The 19,499-nt window shown below is 42.6% G+C and overlaps 1 protein-coding gene across 1 annotated transcript in view; it reads right to left on the bottom strand.

The window, feature by feature from the left end:
- TBXAS1 (thromboxane A synthase 1 (platelet)) overlaps positions 1–19,499 on the bottom strand; it is a gene marked incomplete at its 5' end in the record, with an annotated part of 129,894 nt that overhangs the window by 9,877 nt on the left and 100,518 nt on the right. The window lies entirely within an intron of this gene.

Here is a 19,499-nt window from a genome sequence, read left to right as displayed (position 1 = left end):
ACTGCATCCAGTTCTGGAGCCCCCATTACAAGAGGGATGTGGACCTGCTGGAGCGTGTCCAGAGAAGGGCCACCAGAATGATCCGTGGGCTGGAGCAGCTCTCCTGTGAGGACAGACTGAGAGAGTTGGGGCTGTTCAGTCTGGAGAAGAGAAGGCTCCGAGGTGACCTTATTGTGGCCTTCCAGTATCTTAGGGGGGCCTACAGGAAAGCTGGGGAGGGACTTTTTAGGATCTCAAGTAACAACAGAACTAGAGGGAATGGGGCAAAGCTGGAAGTGGGCAGATTCAGGCTGGATGTGAGGAAGAAGTTCTTCCCCATGAGAGTGGTGAGACCCTGGAATGGGTTGCCCAGGGGGGTGGTTGAGGCCCCATCCCTGGGGGTCTTTAAGGCCAGGCTGGATGAGGCTCTGGGCAGCCTGATCTAGTGGGAGGTGGCCCTGCTCATGGCAGAGGGGTTGGAACTGGGTGATCCTTGTGGTCCCTTCCATCCCTGACAGATTCTGATCTGTCTTAGCAGAGGACTTTAGAGCCCTAATGGCTCAATGGTTGGACTTGATGATCTTGGAGGTCCCTTCCAACCTAAAGGATTCTATGATTCTATGATTCTAACTTGGCACATGGATGAACAGAGAATTTCTCCCACTGTTACCTTCCTTGGAAGCACATTTTCCCTGTCGTATTCAGTGGTTTCAGCAGAGGGCAGCCAAAGTACATCTAACAACCTCGTCAGGAAGGCAGAGTTTTGTTTTAAATTAGAGCATCTTCTAAAGACTGACACAGAGTAAATTGGAGAAAAGCACAGACGTCAGACTAGACTAAACCTTTTATGAAGATTTGGGGCCCCTGCCGTTCACAAGGGGGGCTGGATTCTATCCTTCCTTTATTTACTACAGCACTTTTCATGTATAATGCATATTTTATTGAATTTTCATGCAAAAACATATGGTACATACTGAAAATACTAAGCAGAGAACAACTCCAGATGGTATGCAGAAAAGGCATACAATAGAATGAGGATACCTTGCTGGATTAGGGTATCTCTCTTATTCAGTACTAAACCACCACGTACCATTTCACATTAACTGATCCTTTCTAGGAAGGAAATAGATACATTCTATTACCCCCATTTTTTGGCTCAGGAAAGAAAAGCAAAACCAAAGAAAGTAATTTACACAGCCTGAGCAGAAACAGTGTGTCTGCTCCTCTCTCAGGGAACACGATGCAGCTCAGCTTGTCAATGGATAAAGTATTCTGTCAGTATATGACAAATATTATCAATACAGGAAGTATAGACTGTACTGACAGCCTTTCAGTGTTGCTTTTATATTGCAGTAGTGTCTACTAACTCAAACCTTTGGTATAGGCTGATGGTTACCAGACAAAGAACTAGGAGACTAAAAGCCACAATTGCCCACAATGACATGAGAACCATGGCTGAAGGCTATGCAAGGAGCTGTGCTTCAGTATTTTTGAATAGCTAAAACTGAAGACAGGAGGATGATTTTTATCATACTTGTTTTGCAGAAGAGGATCCAAGGGCTACCTGATTTTACATGGAAATCAGTAGCAGAGGCTGGAAATGAACTGTGATCACACTCAAACTTCAGGCCTTTGTGGAAAAAATTTTCCTTCTCCATGACTACATGGGTGCTCCACTCTTTGATCCAAATGTATGCTGTGTTGAGTATTCATTTTTTTTTCCTGCTAATTTTACATCTCCCCCTCACAACTTTCCTCTGTCCTTTATATACTGCTGTCCTGCAACATGTTATATTCTGGGTCAACATCTAAGTCTTGTCCCTGCAATCCCTCCTTGATTTCATGACCAGGTTGGTTGAGAGAAGAGTTCAGGCTCAGAGTAAATGAGTGGTGGAGTCATGAGCACACAGTGATGTGTTCGATTCTCTGAGCCATGCTCTTTCCACTGGGCCTTTCTGTCTCTCTCATAATCCCTCTACTTACTTCTGGAGTCAATAATTAAGATAATTATATGGTAACCTGATATAATAAGTAGCCACTAAATCAAACCATACATCAACAAATAATATAACACTAAATTATGTGAGCTTTGATTTGCTCTTTCAAATAGCTTCTATACCTTCAGGGGATTGATTAGCAGTATAGAAAACAAAACAAAGGTGCAAAACCAGCTGATTTTCCTTACAAGAAAATTCCTTTTGCTTACATAAAGAAAAAGGGATTGGTCAAGTGTCAACACAGTGAACTCTGCTATCGTGAGCAGGGCAGATGCATCAGCCGTTTCCTACATCTGATGCAACTTAATTATTGGCACTTCCATGCTTTTAACATCAAAGTAGCTGGACCTAATTTAGTAGTTGTTTGCAAGGTCTGACCTACAGCTGTGTAAAGTACACACCAGACAAGTACCTCTATTTAGGAAGGACAGTTTGTTGGTTTTTTTTTCCACTTTCAAAGAAAATATTTTTCATTTGTTTTTCCACTCCCTCCCTTCTAAATATTCCTTTAGCCAAGCACATTTCAAAGGAGCTTAAATATGCTTTTCTCCCTAAATGTCACTATTTATATCTTTCAGCTGCTGGCAGGTTTGATGGGGTGGGTGGTGGTGGTGTGCAAAGGTGCCACTTTAACCTCCTGGAAAAAAAAAAAAAAAAAAAAAGGTTTGCATTGCCTTTTACTCAAGATTGGATGTTTTTTTTCATTAAGAACGAGATTCCTTTCTGTAATGAAATGTGGGGGGGGAAAGGAGGCACCACATTACATGTAATAAAACATCCTATATTTTAATTTTGCAGCCACTGCTTCGCACAGCAGTTTATCTTGTGCTTTGCAAGATACCACTTGTGTTATCTTTTCCTGTTGATGTGGAAGTGAAATGGTCATGTAACGTCGTGGCATTTCTCTGCGTGCATGTTTCCCCAGTTTGATTTCTGAGGTGTGGCAGTGTACCCTCACCTATCCCAGATTGTTTAATCACTCCTGAGGTCCAAAAAGCATCTACTTTGGCCACAAACTCTCCTTTATGACTGACAGAAAATCCCAAGCCTCTATTCCTTAGAAAAAGGTAGAAATCAATTCTTCACCCCACAGAGCACCCTGAAGTGAAATACCAGCAACGATTAAAAAATTGCCTATGTGCTACAAGGATGATGTGTGTTTTAATCCCTGTATGAATTCCAAAAGAGATAACTGCCTTTGGATCCACCTCTGCTTTTCGGTATTGGCTTCGGTGTTTTACAGGCAGGCAAATTTAGTTTTTGCCACCACCCTCAGTTACCTTTTAATTCCTCAATGAACACCAAGGGAATCCAAGTGCTGACAGGAGCGGTCTGGCAAACCTTTCTGCTGCAGTTTGAGATGTTACTGTTCCCAGTTGCTCGTTCCTCTTTGCTGGCTATGGTTAGCGACACCGGAGCCAAGTCAGCAGAAGGGAACATATGCCTGCACCTCAGTTGCTTCCATACAACGTCCAGCATGAACTCATCTTCAGCAACAGTCTAAGATGAGATACTAACTTTTTCCCCAAAGTAGCTGATGAGTGAGGCACAGATCCTTCTCTACCATCTCTGTTTCGGGAATAGTAATCCAAGTACACATCAGTGAATAAGAGATTTCCTCCTATCCTATTGGTCGTAGTCTGGTGGTGCTCAGCAGCCAGAAATGAAAAAAATCAAAAAAGATTTTGTGTAGCTGACAGCGTGTGACGTGCACCTGAAATCGATTTGGAAGCAGCAGAGGCTGCAGAGACCACATTCCTCATAGGTAGCACTGCTGAGTCATGGCCTGAGACTGTGGTTTCTGAAAAATTGCCATCCAAATCAAATGCCTCATGGGCAGGTGTGACTGTGACAAAGTTCATGTCAGAGAGATGACGTGCAGATCTGCTCAAGTGCAGACGCAGATCGATGAGTTATCCATGTGTGCATAGCTACACAGCCCACATTGGCTCTCCCCCAAAATGTAGGCTTTGGATAGCAATAGGATAGGAGGCGGTGAGTCAAAAACAAACCAGCATCATCCCCAATGACTCTCATCACCTCGTTTTCAAATTGCCAAAAGAGCTATTCAGGCCATAGCCATAGTTAGGATTCAAAAACAGGTCAATAATGTTTCTTGATCAAATGGATCAAAACCTGTTGATAGATCAAAGAAGCTGCCTGGGGTTTCGACCTCTCTTTAGTCACCTCTAGAAGCTGCTCATTCCCTAGCAGAACTAGAGCCTGTGTGCCATGGACAGCCTGGGAGAGGGGGAAGAAATGCAAAAATACTGTGTCAAGTTAGGGTTGCCCTGCAACAACCTTGCTAACAACCATACCAAGAATGGAAAGGTTACAGATAGGGCAGAACTCAAAATGCAGATCAATGAAAGAATGGAAAGGGTGGAATGGTTCAACAGGCAATTATCTTTAACTTGCTTAAAGAAAGCTTGCCTCATGTTTTACCACTTCCACAACAACATGCTGGAATACCTGTAAAGCACCATTAAAACTCCCCTACAATGTCATACAAGTGAAACAGGGACAAAGTTAATGAAATAAAACTTCTGGGCTTTATCCTCAGAACTTGGACCAAATACTTAAAAAATGCTTAAGGCAGTCCTCGTGTGATACCTATTGCAAAAATCTTTCTCTCTGCTGTCTGCAGTCCCGCCTGCACCTGCCTTGTGAGATATCTCTCTGAGGCATGGCACCAGGCAGAAACAGCCCTTGCCATTGGGGAAACAGGACCCTGTAGCTCCTGAATCCCACTAATTCCAGGAGGCAAGTCATAGCAGAAGGTGTTGTTTTAAGATACACTGCTTTAAGACAGAGAAGTGCCTACCTGCTTGGCCACTTCTAGTGACAGAGGCTTACAGAGTGTATCTTCTAGCACAATATTCAGTTCTTGACTACAGAACTGAGAACAAGGTTCAGGAATGAATAATAGAAAACCAAGCCTGATTTCCAAATTAAGATGCAGCAGCAAGAGGCTTCCTGAGCTGCCTAGCACCTTCCATCTTGAATCCTTATAGTGTGCCTTGGTAGCACTAAAGCCTTACCAGCAGTTATGTGTCTTCTCACATGCTTTCGGAAATGAGCATTAACGCAAGTCCTCATCTCCATCCACTCATACCCCTTTCCTTGGAAGCAAACAAAGGCTATCCAAAACATGTACTCTCAAGATTTTCCTTTATTCCTTAATTTCCACATCAGGTTATCTGCCACCTCTCTCATCTGCTTGGGTTGTTATTCAAATGGAAATACAGCACACAGGCTCTTGCCTGAACCTTTGGTGGATGCTCACTGGATTTGGGAGCGTTACTTTGCTCATTGAGACACTTTCCAGGCTGCAACAGCACACAGTGCTTCAGACATCTCATATGAACTCCTCTTGGCTCCTCTTAAAGACCGTGCGTGCCAGATAAATTTAGAATTATATTTTCTGTTCAAATCACTTGCCAGTCCCCCTCATACCCCCTCTAGCTCCACACTTCATGTTCCCCTCTTGCCGAGTCCATCACCACACAAGCTGCGTGAGCACAGGCAGAAGTAGGTGCCAATTTGCAGGCCAGGTTCAGGGGTGGTGTGAAAGGCCAGTGCACCAGTTACACACTGATAACCACATTACACGCAGACATCGCAGCCAAATTCCCTCTTTTACTTTGGTGCAAATCCACACAGCTCCCTGGGGTTGTATCAGTGTAAGGGAGAGGAAAATGCGGTTCTAAGTGTATACCAAATAGCGCTGGGGAAAGAGCCAGAAAGTATAAGGTTACACCAATGTCAACTCTCTTTAATGTTATGTTGCTTTTCAAATTGAAGGCTCCAGCTCCTGACAGAAGACAGACCTGCACTACCTCCAGTATCTTTCACAGTGCTAAAACAAGGTCTTCATAGCATCACTGTTCACCAGGAAACTTCTACAAGTTAAAAATACCTCCTGAAACTGAACAGTGTCCCACAACAAACAGATAAACACAAAAGCTGAAAACAAACCAGTCAGAAATTATCTTCCACCTACATTACTGCTGACACATGGTGATTAGCAAGAACAGAATGAGTGCCATCAGGTAGAAGATCTGGGGAAAAAAAAAAGTCACAAAAAGAGAAGAATATCACTAAGGAAATCCTTTATGAGGCAAGCTACAAATGAAAAGGAAGGAGAAAAACAAATCTGTTTCAATCTTCATTTTGTAAATTTGTCAACACCCAGTCCCAGATTCCCACGCCAAGAGAATTGGATGTCCTTAAACAAAAAGTGAATAAATAACTGGGACCAAGACTGGGTGCTTGGGAAGGGGCAGGTCTTCCATGTGTTGACAGCGCCCAGCCAGGCAGCTTTTAATACACAAGTACCCACACTATATTGTGGTGTTTGGTTTATTTATTTATTTATTTATTTTAATTTAGGTTTGCTGGGGAAGGGTGGCTCTTCTCCAGGAGTGGCTCCCTATCTCTATGCAATGTGTGCCTCACCCCAGCTATTTGTGGACGCCATATAATCCCTGGCTGTGCACTGTAGCAGGCTAAACCCATCAGAGGCACAGAGACTGCCCATTTCTTGCCTCCTGAAAAGCCACTCAGCCCAAGGGAAATCCCCCTGGTTCTCTTCTCAGCCCACTGAGGCTCCAAAGTCTCTCTTTCTGCACTTGTCTGACACAATCAAAATTTCTACTTGGGTGGCAAAAATGCTGAATGGTGAAAGATCCCAGTGGGAGGGAGGGAAGGAGGAAATTAAACAGGAGAAAGGACTGCCAGAGGCCCAAAAGGCTGAGAAAGAGAATTATAAAACTGGGGTAGGTCTGTCCGAAGGGCATGTCACCAGTCCAAAGCACATTAAGCACTGAAGTTCGTGCAAGACTTAATCCTTATTGCTATAGAAGTGTCCCTTGGTGGTTGCTGCAGCTCTACAGGAATAAAAAGGAGGGATTTTTTTCCCCTCTCAGCAGATATTCATGGTATCACATAAGAGCCAGATGATTTAATTTAATCATTGCTGCTCCAGCTCGTAATTTTTGTATGGAGGTGACAGTGCTTTAAATTAAGGCCTTGCATATAAAAGGCCCGTGTGTTTAGTTTAATCAAATGTTCATTTCCTCACGTTATGTTTATATTAAAAGGCATCAGCATGAATTTTCATGCTGCAAATAGAGGCTCTCATATGGGCCATGTAGCGAGGTCCTTTTTGGTCGTTCTTCATCTCTATGGTCTTGCACGCTTGGCAGCCTTAGGAACTGAGACTGACTCAACCCCAGGCATGTAATTTGGGGAAATATGCCCTAGAGAGCACGGTCCAACCTATGAGGAGAGTAGAGCTTTACAAAAAATAAATGACTTCAGTAATTCGCTCTTCTGCAGATACTTAAATATGGGCTTAAACCAGTGGCTGCTTAAGTCATTGGCTTCAGCAGTTGCTGGATGAGACCTTTTCTGAATTAGTAAACAGGCAAACGTTCACAGCAAAGAAACTGCAAGATTCTCCCATCACTCAGCGTAATTATTATTTTCTCCGACAAGGGCAGATCAGTTTTAATACCATACAACATTTACGTAGTGCCCGATGCCTTGAAAACATTTTATGTACATTAGGTGTGGTACAACAATAGTAATAAAACTTTGCCTTTCTATATTTATTTTTCCCCTGAGGCTTACAAAGTGTTTAGCAAACATTAATTAGTTGGTCATCTTCCAAATGCATATGTGAGGTGCTCCTGGTAAACACTCCCTCCCTGTACACAAGGGGCCAGCAGAGGTGCTGAAGATTGAGGCCAACAACCTTGAGAGTCAGGCACCCACCAAGCTGAACCTTCAGAAGTAGCTTGATTCTTTTTTATTTTCAGCCTCAGTGTGACTCCTGTGAGTAAACAGGCAAAAACTGCTTCAAATCTAAAGACTGAAAATGACCAAAAAAAGAAAGCAATACACTGCATAGCTTTTAAATATGTCTTAAACAAAAAGGAGCTTTGTTTTTAGCTACCAAGATCCTCACTCAGGGCTCACCCTGTCCTTGAGGAATCCACAGTACTAGAAGTACAGAAAGCAAAGAATTTTTTCCCGTGTTAAAGCTCCAACTCCTTTCTGTGGATTTCTGCACCTCCTACCTTATACAGGTAAAAATCTACAGGTAAAAGCCACATCCAGTCCTAGCTCCAAATTTTAACACATGGCCTTTCTGCAAGGCATGAGGGAAAAGACCTCATATTTTAGCTGAAAATATGAAAAATGGAGAAAGAAAGGGGAAAAATTTCTTTTCTGACCAAAGCTATTCAATGCCTTTTCCTCTTCTGCTCCCTCTGGAAAGCGCTGACTGCCCTGGGTACAACAAAGCAATTTACAACTGGTTTGTGAAAAAACTTGATAGCACTTGAAGCAGCTTTTGTGTTTGCTCCCTCCAATGCATGAAGAGGATCTTTTAGAAAAAACCCTGCGTGACAGTCCAAAATCCACTACCCCAAGCTCAGTGGGCAGCTGGCTGTGAGCAGAAGTGTCTGCTACCATGACACTATCCTATGACAAACCTCTCTAGATATTCAGATAAAGCTGTTTGTGACGAATCCTGGCAGATGCCTATTCAAGGATTTCTATCCTTTTCTTCGCTTACTCTATCTCTCCTCCATCTGGGAACACAGAAATTTCCCTAAGCCTGTTCACGCTTAGATGTAGTGAAGCCATCATGGTGTCATGTTCTGGTGCAGTTTTGTGTCTTTGCTTTCCTCAACTCTTTGTAGAGCAGCATGGCATGGCTGTCCATCTGTTTATGATTTACTTCACACAATGACTTGGTCCTGATTACACTGATAGGCACAGTAGGCTATTTGAGGGCCAACTGGACCTTTGTAATGACACTCAAATTGTACCCAAATCATGGGAATGTTTCCAATTAAAAAAAAAGGTCAGTGGAAAAACTCCACCGGGACCTGTCCCAGGAGAGCCTTTCTGTCCTTAATCTTAGGAAATAAAACCAAATATTTAATTTTTTATCTAGTAGAATAATCTGCAATTATCAGTGCGTAATGCACAAAAACTGAAGAGAAGGCAAGAGAAACCGAGACCTGCATCTCTCTGATGTTTAAAGGTGCATATTGCAGAAGAGATTATAAAGAACAACATTCCATTCAGGAGGCCACATCTTTCCTGGTCTCCTTTAGCACAGACCTGAATCATCAGAGAGTCAGAGGAACTGCATGCATTTGTACCAGCTGAGAAGGGAGCCTGGGCAGTTCAGCTGTTTGCAGGGCACTGTGTATGGCCACTGGTGGGAAGCCCCTCCTCACATACTGAACCATTGGCCCTCGCGAGCACATCGGAGTGAGGGGGGATAAAAAAGCACCACTCAGAAAGCTGCAGGATGAAGTCACAGGGTCAGCAGTGAGAAAGTACAGAACTCGTCTGTAATCTGAACAAGGTCATTTCTAGCGTGTTTTAGGATGATAGAAGACTTTACGGGGAAGGCAAATGGAAAGTATTGCTCACGATTTCTTCTGCTTTATGAGTAAGCTGCTTTGGCCTTTATTTATTTATTACCTCACAGTCCCACAACGATCCTGGTGTGAAGACCAATTTGCTGTTCTTTCGCTCTTGCTTCTCAAGGATATTTTTGTGTCTTGAACCTGACCCTTTCCTGTCTCAGTGCCTGGCCACCTTGCTCCTTTACTTCTCTATATTTCCAAGGATAGCACAATTTTTTACAATTACCCACAACTTTTCTCTGTGCTGTCATTTCACTTATGGCCACACTACTTTAATACCCAGTGTTTTATCCTTTCTACTTTTTCAAAGCTCTATCCTGCACCAAGTGACAAAAGCTCTGGGGTGCAGGGAAATTTGACCAATAAGGTGATCCCCACCTGAATTTGACCATGCCCTGGCATGGAGGCAACTTGATCCAGATGCCACCGAGACACAAAGGTGGCACCCAAAAAATGACACATTTGCTCTATCATACAGTGTGAAAGAGCACTTTCAAGCCAGAAAAGAGAATAAAGCATTCAAGCCAGAAAAGAGAATAAAGCATAGTGTTCTGCAAGGGTTTCACTAGCAATTTTGCTCATATAAAATACCAAATAAAAGACAGTATCCTTTTCCCTTTTTAGCATGAGTTGTGGCACAAAGATCTATAGATATCTGTAGATGGCCTAATTTGTGGGGAGGGATTTTCTGAGAGTACAAAGGTGGAGCACAGCTGTAGGCTTTTCATGTCACATGCACAAGAGCAGCTAGGTGTACTCAGAATATTACCAATCCTGATTGCTCAAACATCATGAACAAGACCCCAACACACTTAGAAATTGGCTGGAAAACACATGAGATTTATGACAAGTAATAATATTTTGAACTTCATTTGCATTCTGGCTTCTGAACTGGGATTCATGTTTTCAGTCTTATGTTTTCAACCAGAAAGCTTTTTTCCTTTTTTTTTAATGGGTTGATTTTTGTTTTAATAATGAAAGATGAGATTCGGGTTATACACCTGACTTTAGAGTCGAGTGATTTCAGAGAATACAGAACAAATACCAGAGACTTGAAGTGTGATGGCAGGATGCTGGTAATATTCCATTTACAGAACACCATGGGCCATCCCTGCCTGCCCTTTGGCCATCTGCTGCTAGTACTCGTCTGGAATCACACAGACCTTTTAAAAAAAAGAAAAAAGTATACAAGAACATGGAGTTCATGTGAATGAACATCACAGAAGTATGAGCTGCCCCTCAGAGTGCCCACAGCATTGCAACACACATTTCAAGGGGGTGGTGGTGATGTTACTTCAAGAGGGGCTTTGGGGATTAAGCATCCAACCTGTTCTTGAAAGTGCCAAACTTGGTACCTTGGCAAAGCTTGACACAGAACAGAATTGAAACATGCAGACAAAGTAATTGGGGGGGAGGGGGTGTGTGAGAGCTGTGCTGAGTCTATATATAGCATTTTGTTTCTGCTGGGTACTAGAGGGAGGGGTGGGGAAGGGAGGAAGTGAGGGGGAGAGAGGGAAAAGAAAGATAAAATTTGGTTGCTGCTGTCATATGCAGATCGACTTTTCTATGGCTGAAGCCCAGACAGCTGTGTGACTCTAAATGAAGAAATTTAATTAAAAAAATAAAAGATGAAAATCAGTAAGAAAAAAATAGAAAAAACCCCTAGGACTTCATGCTTTCCACACCTACCCTGGTGTATAAATAGTCACAATCTGACTGATGAAGGGTGCTTATGATTTCTTTAACTTCCATGTGTGTAAATAAGCTTACAATTCTTTAAAATGAACAAGCAGGATAATCACAAAACCAATGGCACATTGCTGCTATTGCAGCCTTGCTGCTCTAGTTTAAATGACATCATGCAACATCTTGGTAGTCCCAGTCATATAATACGTTTGGTGCACTAAAAAAAAAAAAAAGCGGGATTGGATCAATTATGAAGGAAAAGATGCTGGAATGCAGGTTATTTGGGATAATATTCTGCCTGAGCTAAACCTCTTGTAAGAAACTTGTTGGGAAAAACTGCAAGTGGGTGCAACTCCCTTTTGCATCCTTGGACCTGCCTTCTGCCAGCGTAACTTAGAGCAACCTCACAGTTTTCCCTGCCTTAGCTCCCAAGGCATTTGCAATGAAGCTCAGGAGACCCAGAGCATCTTGCACTTCTGTCCATACCCACTGCTCTTCCTAACACATTTGCTTCCCATTTCACATCATGGCACAGGAAGAGAAAATGGTATTAATACTTTGGGCCTCTTTTCATGTCCATACACATGTATGCATGTGTATTTTCTGTAACACACCCATCAATTTGAAATGGTATAAAAATGACTGAAAAAAAAAAAAAACAACCTTTAAATCTCATAAGATTGAAGGTGTCAGTGCTTCAAAGTCAGAAAATTCATTCCAAGGCCTATTATCTAGGTCAGGGTATGGAAAGTTTGTTGTTTGTTTGTTTGTTTGTTTGTTTCTGCATTCTGCATACACACATTAGCCTTTTTTTGCTTCTTGTTACTACACAGGCTCGGAGATGAAGCGCTTGGGAAGATGATGGCTTGCTCCTTGCTTCCAGTGGACTTGACAGAAAAGGGATTCCTTTTGTGTTCCTTATAATGGAGTCCTGTCTCATCTCTATCAGAAGAGATGCTTCAGCCAGTATACTACAAATACTGTGCTGACAGTGTGTGTACACAGCTCTGCCTCAGTGCCACATCACCACTGGCTCTTCTTTAAAGCAGAAGAGAAAAGCAGTCTGCAAAGCAAGGAACAAGTTAACAAAAGGCTTCATTTATCTCCAGCTGATACCAACGTGACAGCGGGAAATGCGGGGTCAGATTCCAGGCATATTATCGTGAGGGCAGGAGGAGCACAGGGAGGAGATGTTATGCCGCAGAGCCACGGGGCTTGCAGTCAGAAGGTCAAGTCCTGACACAGCTTTCCAAGTGAATTCGGGAAAATCTTTTCCTCTCCTCCAGCACTTTTAATAAGACTAGTAAACCTTAATCATGAGATGTGTGGACACTGCTGGCACGTTCAGAGGCAGGCAGCATATGATACTCCTGTTCAAAGCCTGATCATTATATGGTACTAATAGTAACTTCAGCCCCACCTCCCTCTTTTTTTTTTTTTTTTTTTTTTAAGTCATGAGTAAAGTAAGTCTCAGCAGTTAATACTGACATTATACAAAATAAAGGTAACTCTTGATTGGACAGAAAAATTGTGGACAGACCACCAGAACAGAAATATTACACATTCCTTCTGCATAAATAAGGGAGTGAATTTAACCCATCAGTAAAGCTTTGCTTTATGATGCGCAGTTGCTGGAGGAAAAAAACTGTAATGGGTATTATACACTTACCCACATAGCAGCAACAAACAGGCAAAACTCACTGTTTGCCTACCTTTGCATGTGAAAAATAGCTGTAATTTGAAGTTTAAGGGATATCCTTTTAAAGCTTATCTATGATGCCATTGGGTCCCAAATAAAGTTTGGGATCCATAGGAATCTTCCCTGCTCCCCGCACCTCTGCTCTCTCAAATTATGAAGAGGGAACTGTGGAGGGAAATGGCTGTTGCTATGAGACTTCTGGAAGAAGAGGTGCACTAAAAGTGCTCCTGGAGCAGACACCGGCACGGGGTCCTGCCACCAGTGTCAGGGTGCAGAAGCCAGGCTTATGCTGCTCTCATGTCCTGTGCTCCCCAAAATGCAGAAGGGAGGCTATCAGGACAAGGAACACCACTCCACTCTGTGTGGCGCTACCAGCACATCTCTGCTCCAGCCTGGACACTGTCTTCTTATTTGATTATTTTTCCATCATGCATTTCTTATTTCATTAAGGTGAGTTATTAATCAGGTGACCCAGGAGTGGTGGGGCTTCCCACATGGCCAGCCCTTGCCACAGTGAGGGATGGAGCCGGTGCTCTGCTTGGTGTCGGTGCGCTCCCTCCTTGCTCGAGCTGAAAGATGGCTTGTGTTCAGAGAGTGCTGTGCACGGCCAGGCTCCAGGCAGGACGCAGCATGCTCGGCTCAGTTGGAAATGAAAAGGATATAGGCTCTTTTGTCAGCTCAACTTGGTCTTAATAATGTTTAAATATCTGAAGGTCACTAAATTACAGAGTGCAGAAATTTGGCACAAAGGCCTTTCTCTAAGATTATCTAGGTTTGCTGAAGGAAGACAACAAAAGAGAATGAACCAAACCGAGCAAGACCAACAACTGCTGCTAAAATGTTATACTCCTCAGGAAGCCTGTATGCTGAGCCTGCAGAGAAGGCAGCATTCCCTGTCCCCCTTGCTGACAGTTCAGTAGTGGGACACAAAGGCAGGCCCCTGTCCTTGGCGATGTGGTAAACAAAGATAAGAGCCGAAAGCAATGGAGTATTTTTTTAACCCTGATAATTCACTCAGAATAAATTCCATTGTGGAGAGAGTTACTGTTTACTTAGCACTCCTCTAAAGAGCTCCTCAGAAATACAATCTCCTTCCCATGGGCCGGACATGAGACATGCGTTTCATCTGAAAGCACTGCTCAGGCCTGCTCAAAAGCATCCGTTCCTTGTCCCTGGATTCACATGTACAAAATGTAAGAGAACCTGCTGGAAATAGCCCCAAATTTTTGTCCAGATCTGCTTGTTATGCTGGGTTGGGAACTTAAACAGATGTCTTAAGTGGGCAGCCATGCTCATGAAAATGCTTTGCCAAAATGCCAACAAAAAAAAAAGTGCCAAGGCTTTCATCTTCTGTTTGCAAAATGTCTGCAGCATGAGAGTAAAAAACATTGGTGTATTTTTTGACACTCTTAATAGAAGAAAGATCAGTCTTCCCTCTACCTGCCCCAAATAAAATTTCCCCATTTCCTTCCCTCCATAGCACACCTCCCCAAATGCAGACATACCAATGCCACCACTGGGAGAAGCATGCGAGGAAGGCATCACTGCCAAGAGCAGATTGTCTTCTCTTTTCCATGTAATGACTCAGCAGCTCAAAGTAAGGCAAGAGTTTAAGCATTTGCTGATTTGGAGCCTAGGGTGTCAGACAAGGATTTGGGAGCTGTGGGTGCTGCCACAGAAGTGGCCATTTATTCCTTCTGTGGTTTCCCTTTCCACTTGGGAAGCAGCAATAAAGCCTCTCCATCAGATTGCCTGGAATCTCTCTGAAAGGCACATTTAGTAGACTTCTCCAAGAAGCAGCAGACATAACTAACTATAAACTCAACTGGATTAGATTTAGTCAAACTGCCCTCCAGTAAAGCATAATGTCAGGACTGGAGAAACAGCAAGGGGTTTCTCATGGTTTGTGCTGTACATTTGACCTTCTCTACCTTTTCATAGGGCCTCTGGATTTCAACAGAGACAGGAATCTCTTTCCAGGAGGTTTAACACAATGCAGTCCTTAAACATGTGCTTACTGAGGACATGCTAGAATTGGCAGAGATGGATTACCTATGGACTTGGGCTGTGCAGTAAAGTGGATTGTGAGTTAAAAATGTTCCTATTCCCTCTTCTCAAAGAGCTATAAGCTTAGTTGTTGCTGAAGTTTCCTGTAGCATTCTTTGGGATAGCTTTTGTAACCTGGTCTGATCTCCACAGCCTACATTACTTGTCCATTTGGACTAGTCCCTCAATATTTCTCTGAGCAATGAAGAACTCTCTTTGGCTCTCACAGCACTGCAACAATCATAGGATGTACATGTTCATATTCCTCTTGCATATTTTCAGATCACTGCTACTCCTGCTCAGTGGGTGTCAGCTGTTCTATTGATTGCTTTAGGAAGGCGTTTGCTCTTTTTCAGCTGTTTCTCTAGCCTCTTTTTAGCAGGTTTCTTGCCAGATAATGTCAAGTCAAAATACAGAAGTGAGTTCTGCTATCTTGTCCAAGGAAAGTTTTCCCAAGACCACTCAAAGATGCCAAAATCATTGAGGAATTGTTTACAAAGGTCACTACACACTATACCAACATGCCTCCCAGCTTATGATGTACAGGACAGTCATGGTTTATCAATTTAAGCAGTGGTTCTTGTTGCAGGAACCTTATTGCATTGAGACTGGTTGGCCCACAGAGGCTGAGCAGTTGTGGAGTTCTGAAGAAAAGAGCAGCAAAATTAGGCTATTTCTCTGTATTGTGGTGCATTCATGGAAAAAGAGGTATTCCTGCCTGTGGTCATCACCCCCAAAACACACTGTGGGGCTTATCTGCTGTCTCCTACTTTTCATTTAATGTACTTAATATCAAACTGAGGCTCTGCACTCACATACCTGTTCTCTTTGCTCTTTGTATTGATACGCTATTGGATATACATTAAGCGTGTGCTGATTGGTAGAAGGGTGCTGGTACTAAGACTTACTTTCACAGGTAGAGGTAAGTTCAAACATAGTCTACTTGAAAACAGTAGGTATCAAAATAAGTCAGGAAAACTCATGTCAATACAAGCACATTTTTACTATTTACCCATTTATCCCAATACAGTGAGAAGGAGAAACAACATTATCAGGACACTTTTACCAGATAACTGCATCTATGCTATAAGACATCTCAATGCAGATACGCAATGACTAAAACTCACAAATGAGGGCTGGTGGAAGAACCACACGGTGCATCTGACCTGGGTAAAAGTGAGGCTGCTAAAGAACATCAAATGATGTCTCATCCTGCTATGTATATGCAACACAGTCTACACAAACTGATGTGCTAGGCAGGAGCCTTAACAACTGCCAAAAGGATATTGCTCCACTGACTTCTACCAGTTCTCAACACTGAAACACATGCCTATGCCTCATCTGCAGTTCCTCAAATTAACTTCCTTTTAAAAAGAGAAAAAAAATACAAACTTCAGTGCAACATCTGAAAAAAGCCACAGTAAATGGATTGGTAGAATTTCTTCAACCTGCTCAAGTCGTTAGCCATTGATGAATAGGAGAGAAAAGGAATCAGCCCCCTTTTAAACAGTGGTTACAGAAAAGCCATAGAGCACTTCCCCTGATGGTAGACTTGCCTTATTTGGCTAATAGACTGTTTTAGAATTTGTATAATTATAGCAAATGAGAAACCTTTGTAATTAAAACAAAATTAAAGTATAATGTAAAGGCATTACATCAAATTAAAGATGCTTGTACAGGAAAAAGAAGTTATGCTGATAGAAGCAGTTCTATACTTGTACACTTCCAAGTATGCTAGGAAGTTGCATGGCATTAACTGCATTGGTTTCTAAATTAATGCAGTTATCAGCTATAGCTATACGATGTGTATAGATGTGTACAGCTATATAGACGTGTACATCCACCCACATCCTGTTCTCCCTTCAACACCGTACACAGAAATTTACTCTTCTTTCCTATAAGAGCAGCCATTTCAGTAATCTGTAATACACAAAGGGCAATTTATATACTGCAATTTATAAACATTATTTTTCAACAAAGATCTGTTTTAAAAACAAGACTGATAAAAGGATAGATTAGTGAAGCACCCATCCACATGGTATTTAGTAAAGTTTTCAATCACAAGGTACTTCAGAAATAAGCAACGCTTCCACAAACACACATGCGTGCATGCATGCACACACAAAGGAGAGACTAACAGTTATTTATATTTCCTACTTTGAGAGACAGGAAACCTCCCTTTGCATCTGCTTTTTTCTCACTAAGAAGAATAATTTTAATTACAGTCAGTTGGCAGGAAGCCAAATTTGATTTTTTTTTTTTTAATGACATCTGTCTAAGCATTTTTAAACTTCCTGCTCAATCTAACTTCCTTCATTTTATAGACCAACACCCAGTTACAGCAAAAAAGAAAAGGGAGTAGCAAATGATTTATTCATTTTTCATGTTAACTCTTATCAGGTATATCAAGTGGTTCATTGTTCTGAGAACTGATGGTACAGAAAGGGAATTTAGGACTCAAGCAGTCTGGGAAGAAAAAAACCAAACCCACACACAAAAAAAACCCCTCCAAACCCCAAAAAACATGCATGGAAAAAAACAACATAGTTGTAACTTAACCCTAAAACAACAGTCACTGTTCCACAGACTGATTTTCTTAGGCTCAGCTAGGCTTTTTTTTTTTTTTTTCCAGAAAATAAAACAAAAAGAGGGTTGAGAATAGGGAAAAAGTTAAAACTGAGAACATGAGGTGTCATGGCCAGTAGACACCACCTACACCAGCTTGACTTTGGGCAAATTTCTGCTACATCAGTGAGGTTCCTCTGGGCTTGGGCAGTACCACAGAGGTAGAGTCTGGATTTGAAGTCCACATCCCAAGCTGGGACAGCCTCCTGCTTCAGTGAGGTAACTGGGACAGGAAGAAGGAACTCCATAGCTCATCTAACAAACTGACCACAGAAAAAAGCAAACATTTAATTTTCAGATGCTGGGTGTTAAAGCTGCCTTCTGTCCTCTTCCTTTCATTCTGCCGCTAGTCGTGGCCTTCGAGGCCATATTACATGGCTTGCTGTTTTCCTCCTGTATGAGGAACATGGTGAGCTGAGAGGTTAAAAAGAGGAGGCAAAACCAGAGAAAGAAAGCTGAATAATGCAGGAACATTGAAAAGAGAGAAAACAGGAGAACTGCATAAAAAGCAGGTGCTTTTATGGAGATGAAAGATAGAGAGAAGGAAGCAAGGACAGAAGCACTGCTGGACAAGGTGGTGGAGGAGCCACTCTGCCAGCAGTCTCAGCTTTTCAGGTACCTCTGCTTTTCCCTGAGATTTAACAGGGTGCCACAGGGCTGGTGCCAGGGGAAGCCTGGGGGCCAGGCTATGCTGGGGAGCAGAGAGTGGGAGAGCTAGTGAGCAGCATGGAGGAGCATGTTTTATATATATCCTTTTGGTCACTCGTTCCCTGCTCTGCTGGAGCTGAAGCCACAGGCACGTACCTACACCTGGCTAACCAAAGTCCCAAAGGGATGGGATTTATGACACACATCAGACATGCAGCCAGTGTTAGCCATGAGTATCTGTCTCTTGGCTGGCTTCCCTGCTGGGACACAGGTAAGCCTAATGAATTGTTGATGCCTTAACACCAAAGCTGCATTTTCATTCTTTGCTCCAGACAACTTAGACTTTATTGTTTTGACTTAGAGGTTTTCTAGAGCAAGGTAAATCATCTTTCAGGATACATGAACAACACAGCACAAATGACTTGGGGAAACTATGTCTCCCTCCTGCAATTTCTGCCTCTGTGCAGATCCAACCTACAGCCCTCCTCAAAGTCCTGCAAAAGTTTCCAGGTGATTTTTAATTTCCTGATCCTGGCTGGAACCAAAACTGTGAGTGTTGGAAGCCTCCGGAGGAAAAATTGGTATTGTCAGATTCTGCTCTAATTTTCCAAGATTCAGGAGTTTCAAAGAAAATCTCATCTCTTTAAGTGTTTGGAGACTTCACTCACAAGTGGCTGACTGCTTTCTGACTTGAGTCAACACAGCTGGAAAACAGAATAAAAAAAAATCCCTGAAACCTCACTGAAAACCAGATGTTGCCATTGAGCAGAGCTACTGTGTTAATAAAACACTAGCACCCCTGCGCTCCCCAAAACAAAATTAATAGCTCTGATAGATTTCCCAAACTGCTCTCTGCCAGAAAGAAAATAGGAAAAAAATATTTTAAGACTTGAAGCAGACTGAGGAAACGTACAGTTCTGGTGCTGGCACTGGGATTACTGGGCAGTGAGAAGGATCTCTATTTTTAGGGAGGACAGGCTGTGTTTGTTATTTGGCAGGAAGCGATCAGGACCAGTGATTGCAACATTATTGCCGGACTCGTGGTTGGCTGGATATGAATGATGTGCTAAAACACATGCTTTGGTAGGGTGGTGCCAAACCCACTAATGTTGCTGACATGTGTGCCTCGTGTGGCACACAGCTTAAGCAGGGTCAGGAGTTTATGTGTACCCCCGAGGCACACAGTGTTCCCCCAATGGTACTTGCATTGTAGCTGTAAAGAAAGACATCTCTGCGCTGTGGGGAGCAAAGCAAAGTTTTTGGGGCAGTTCTGCTTAAAAAAATAGTGGAATTTCTTTGCATAGTCCCATCAAAGGTATTTTTCTAACAGCTACAATATGCCTCACAGGATGTAGATGCATTATGTGA

This window comes from Merops nubicus, unplaced genomic scaffold, assembly GCF_000691845.1.
Source record: "Merops nubicus isolate BGI_N331 unplaced genomic scaffold, ASM69184v1 scaffold3248, whole genome shotgun sequence".
In the NCBI taxonomy this organism is placed as follows: domain Eukaryota; kingdom Metazoa; phylum Chordata; class Aves; order Coraciiformes; family Meropidae; genus Merops; species Merops nubicus.
This window is presented reverse-complemented; position numbering and strand designations above follow the sequence as displayed.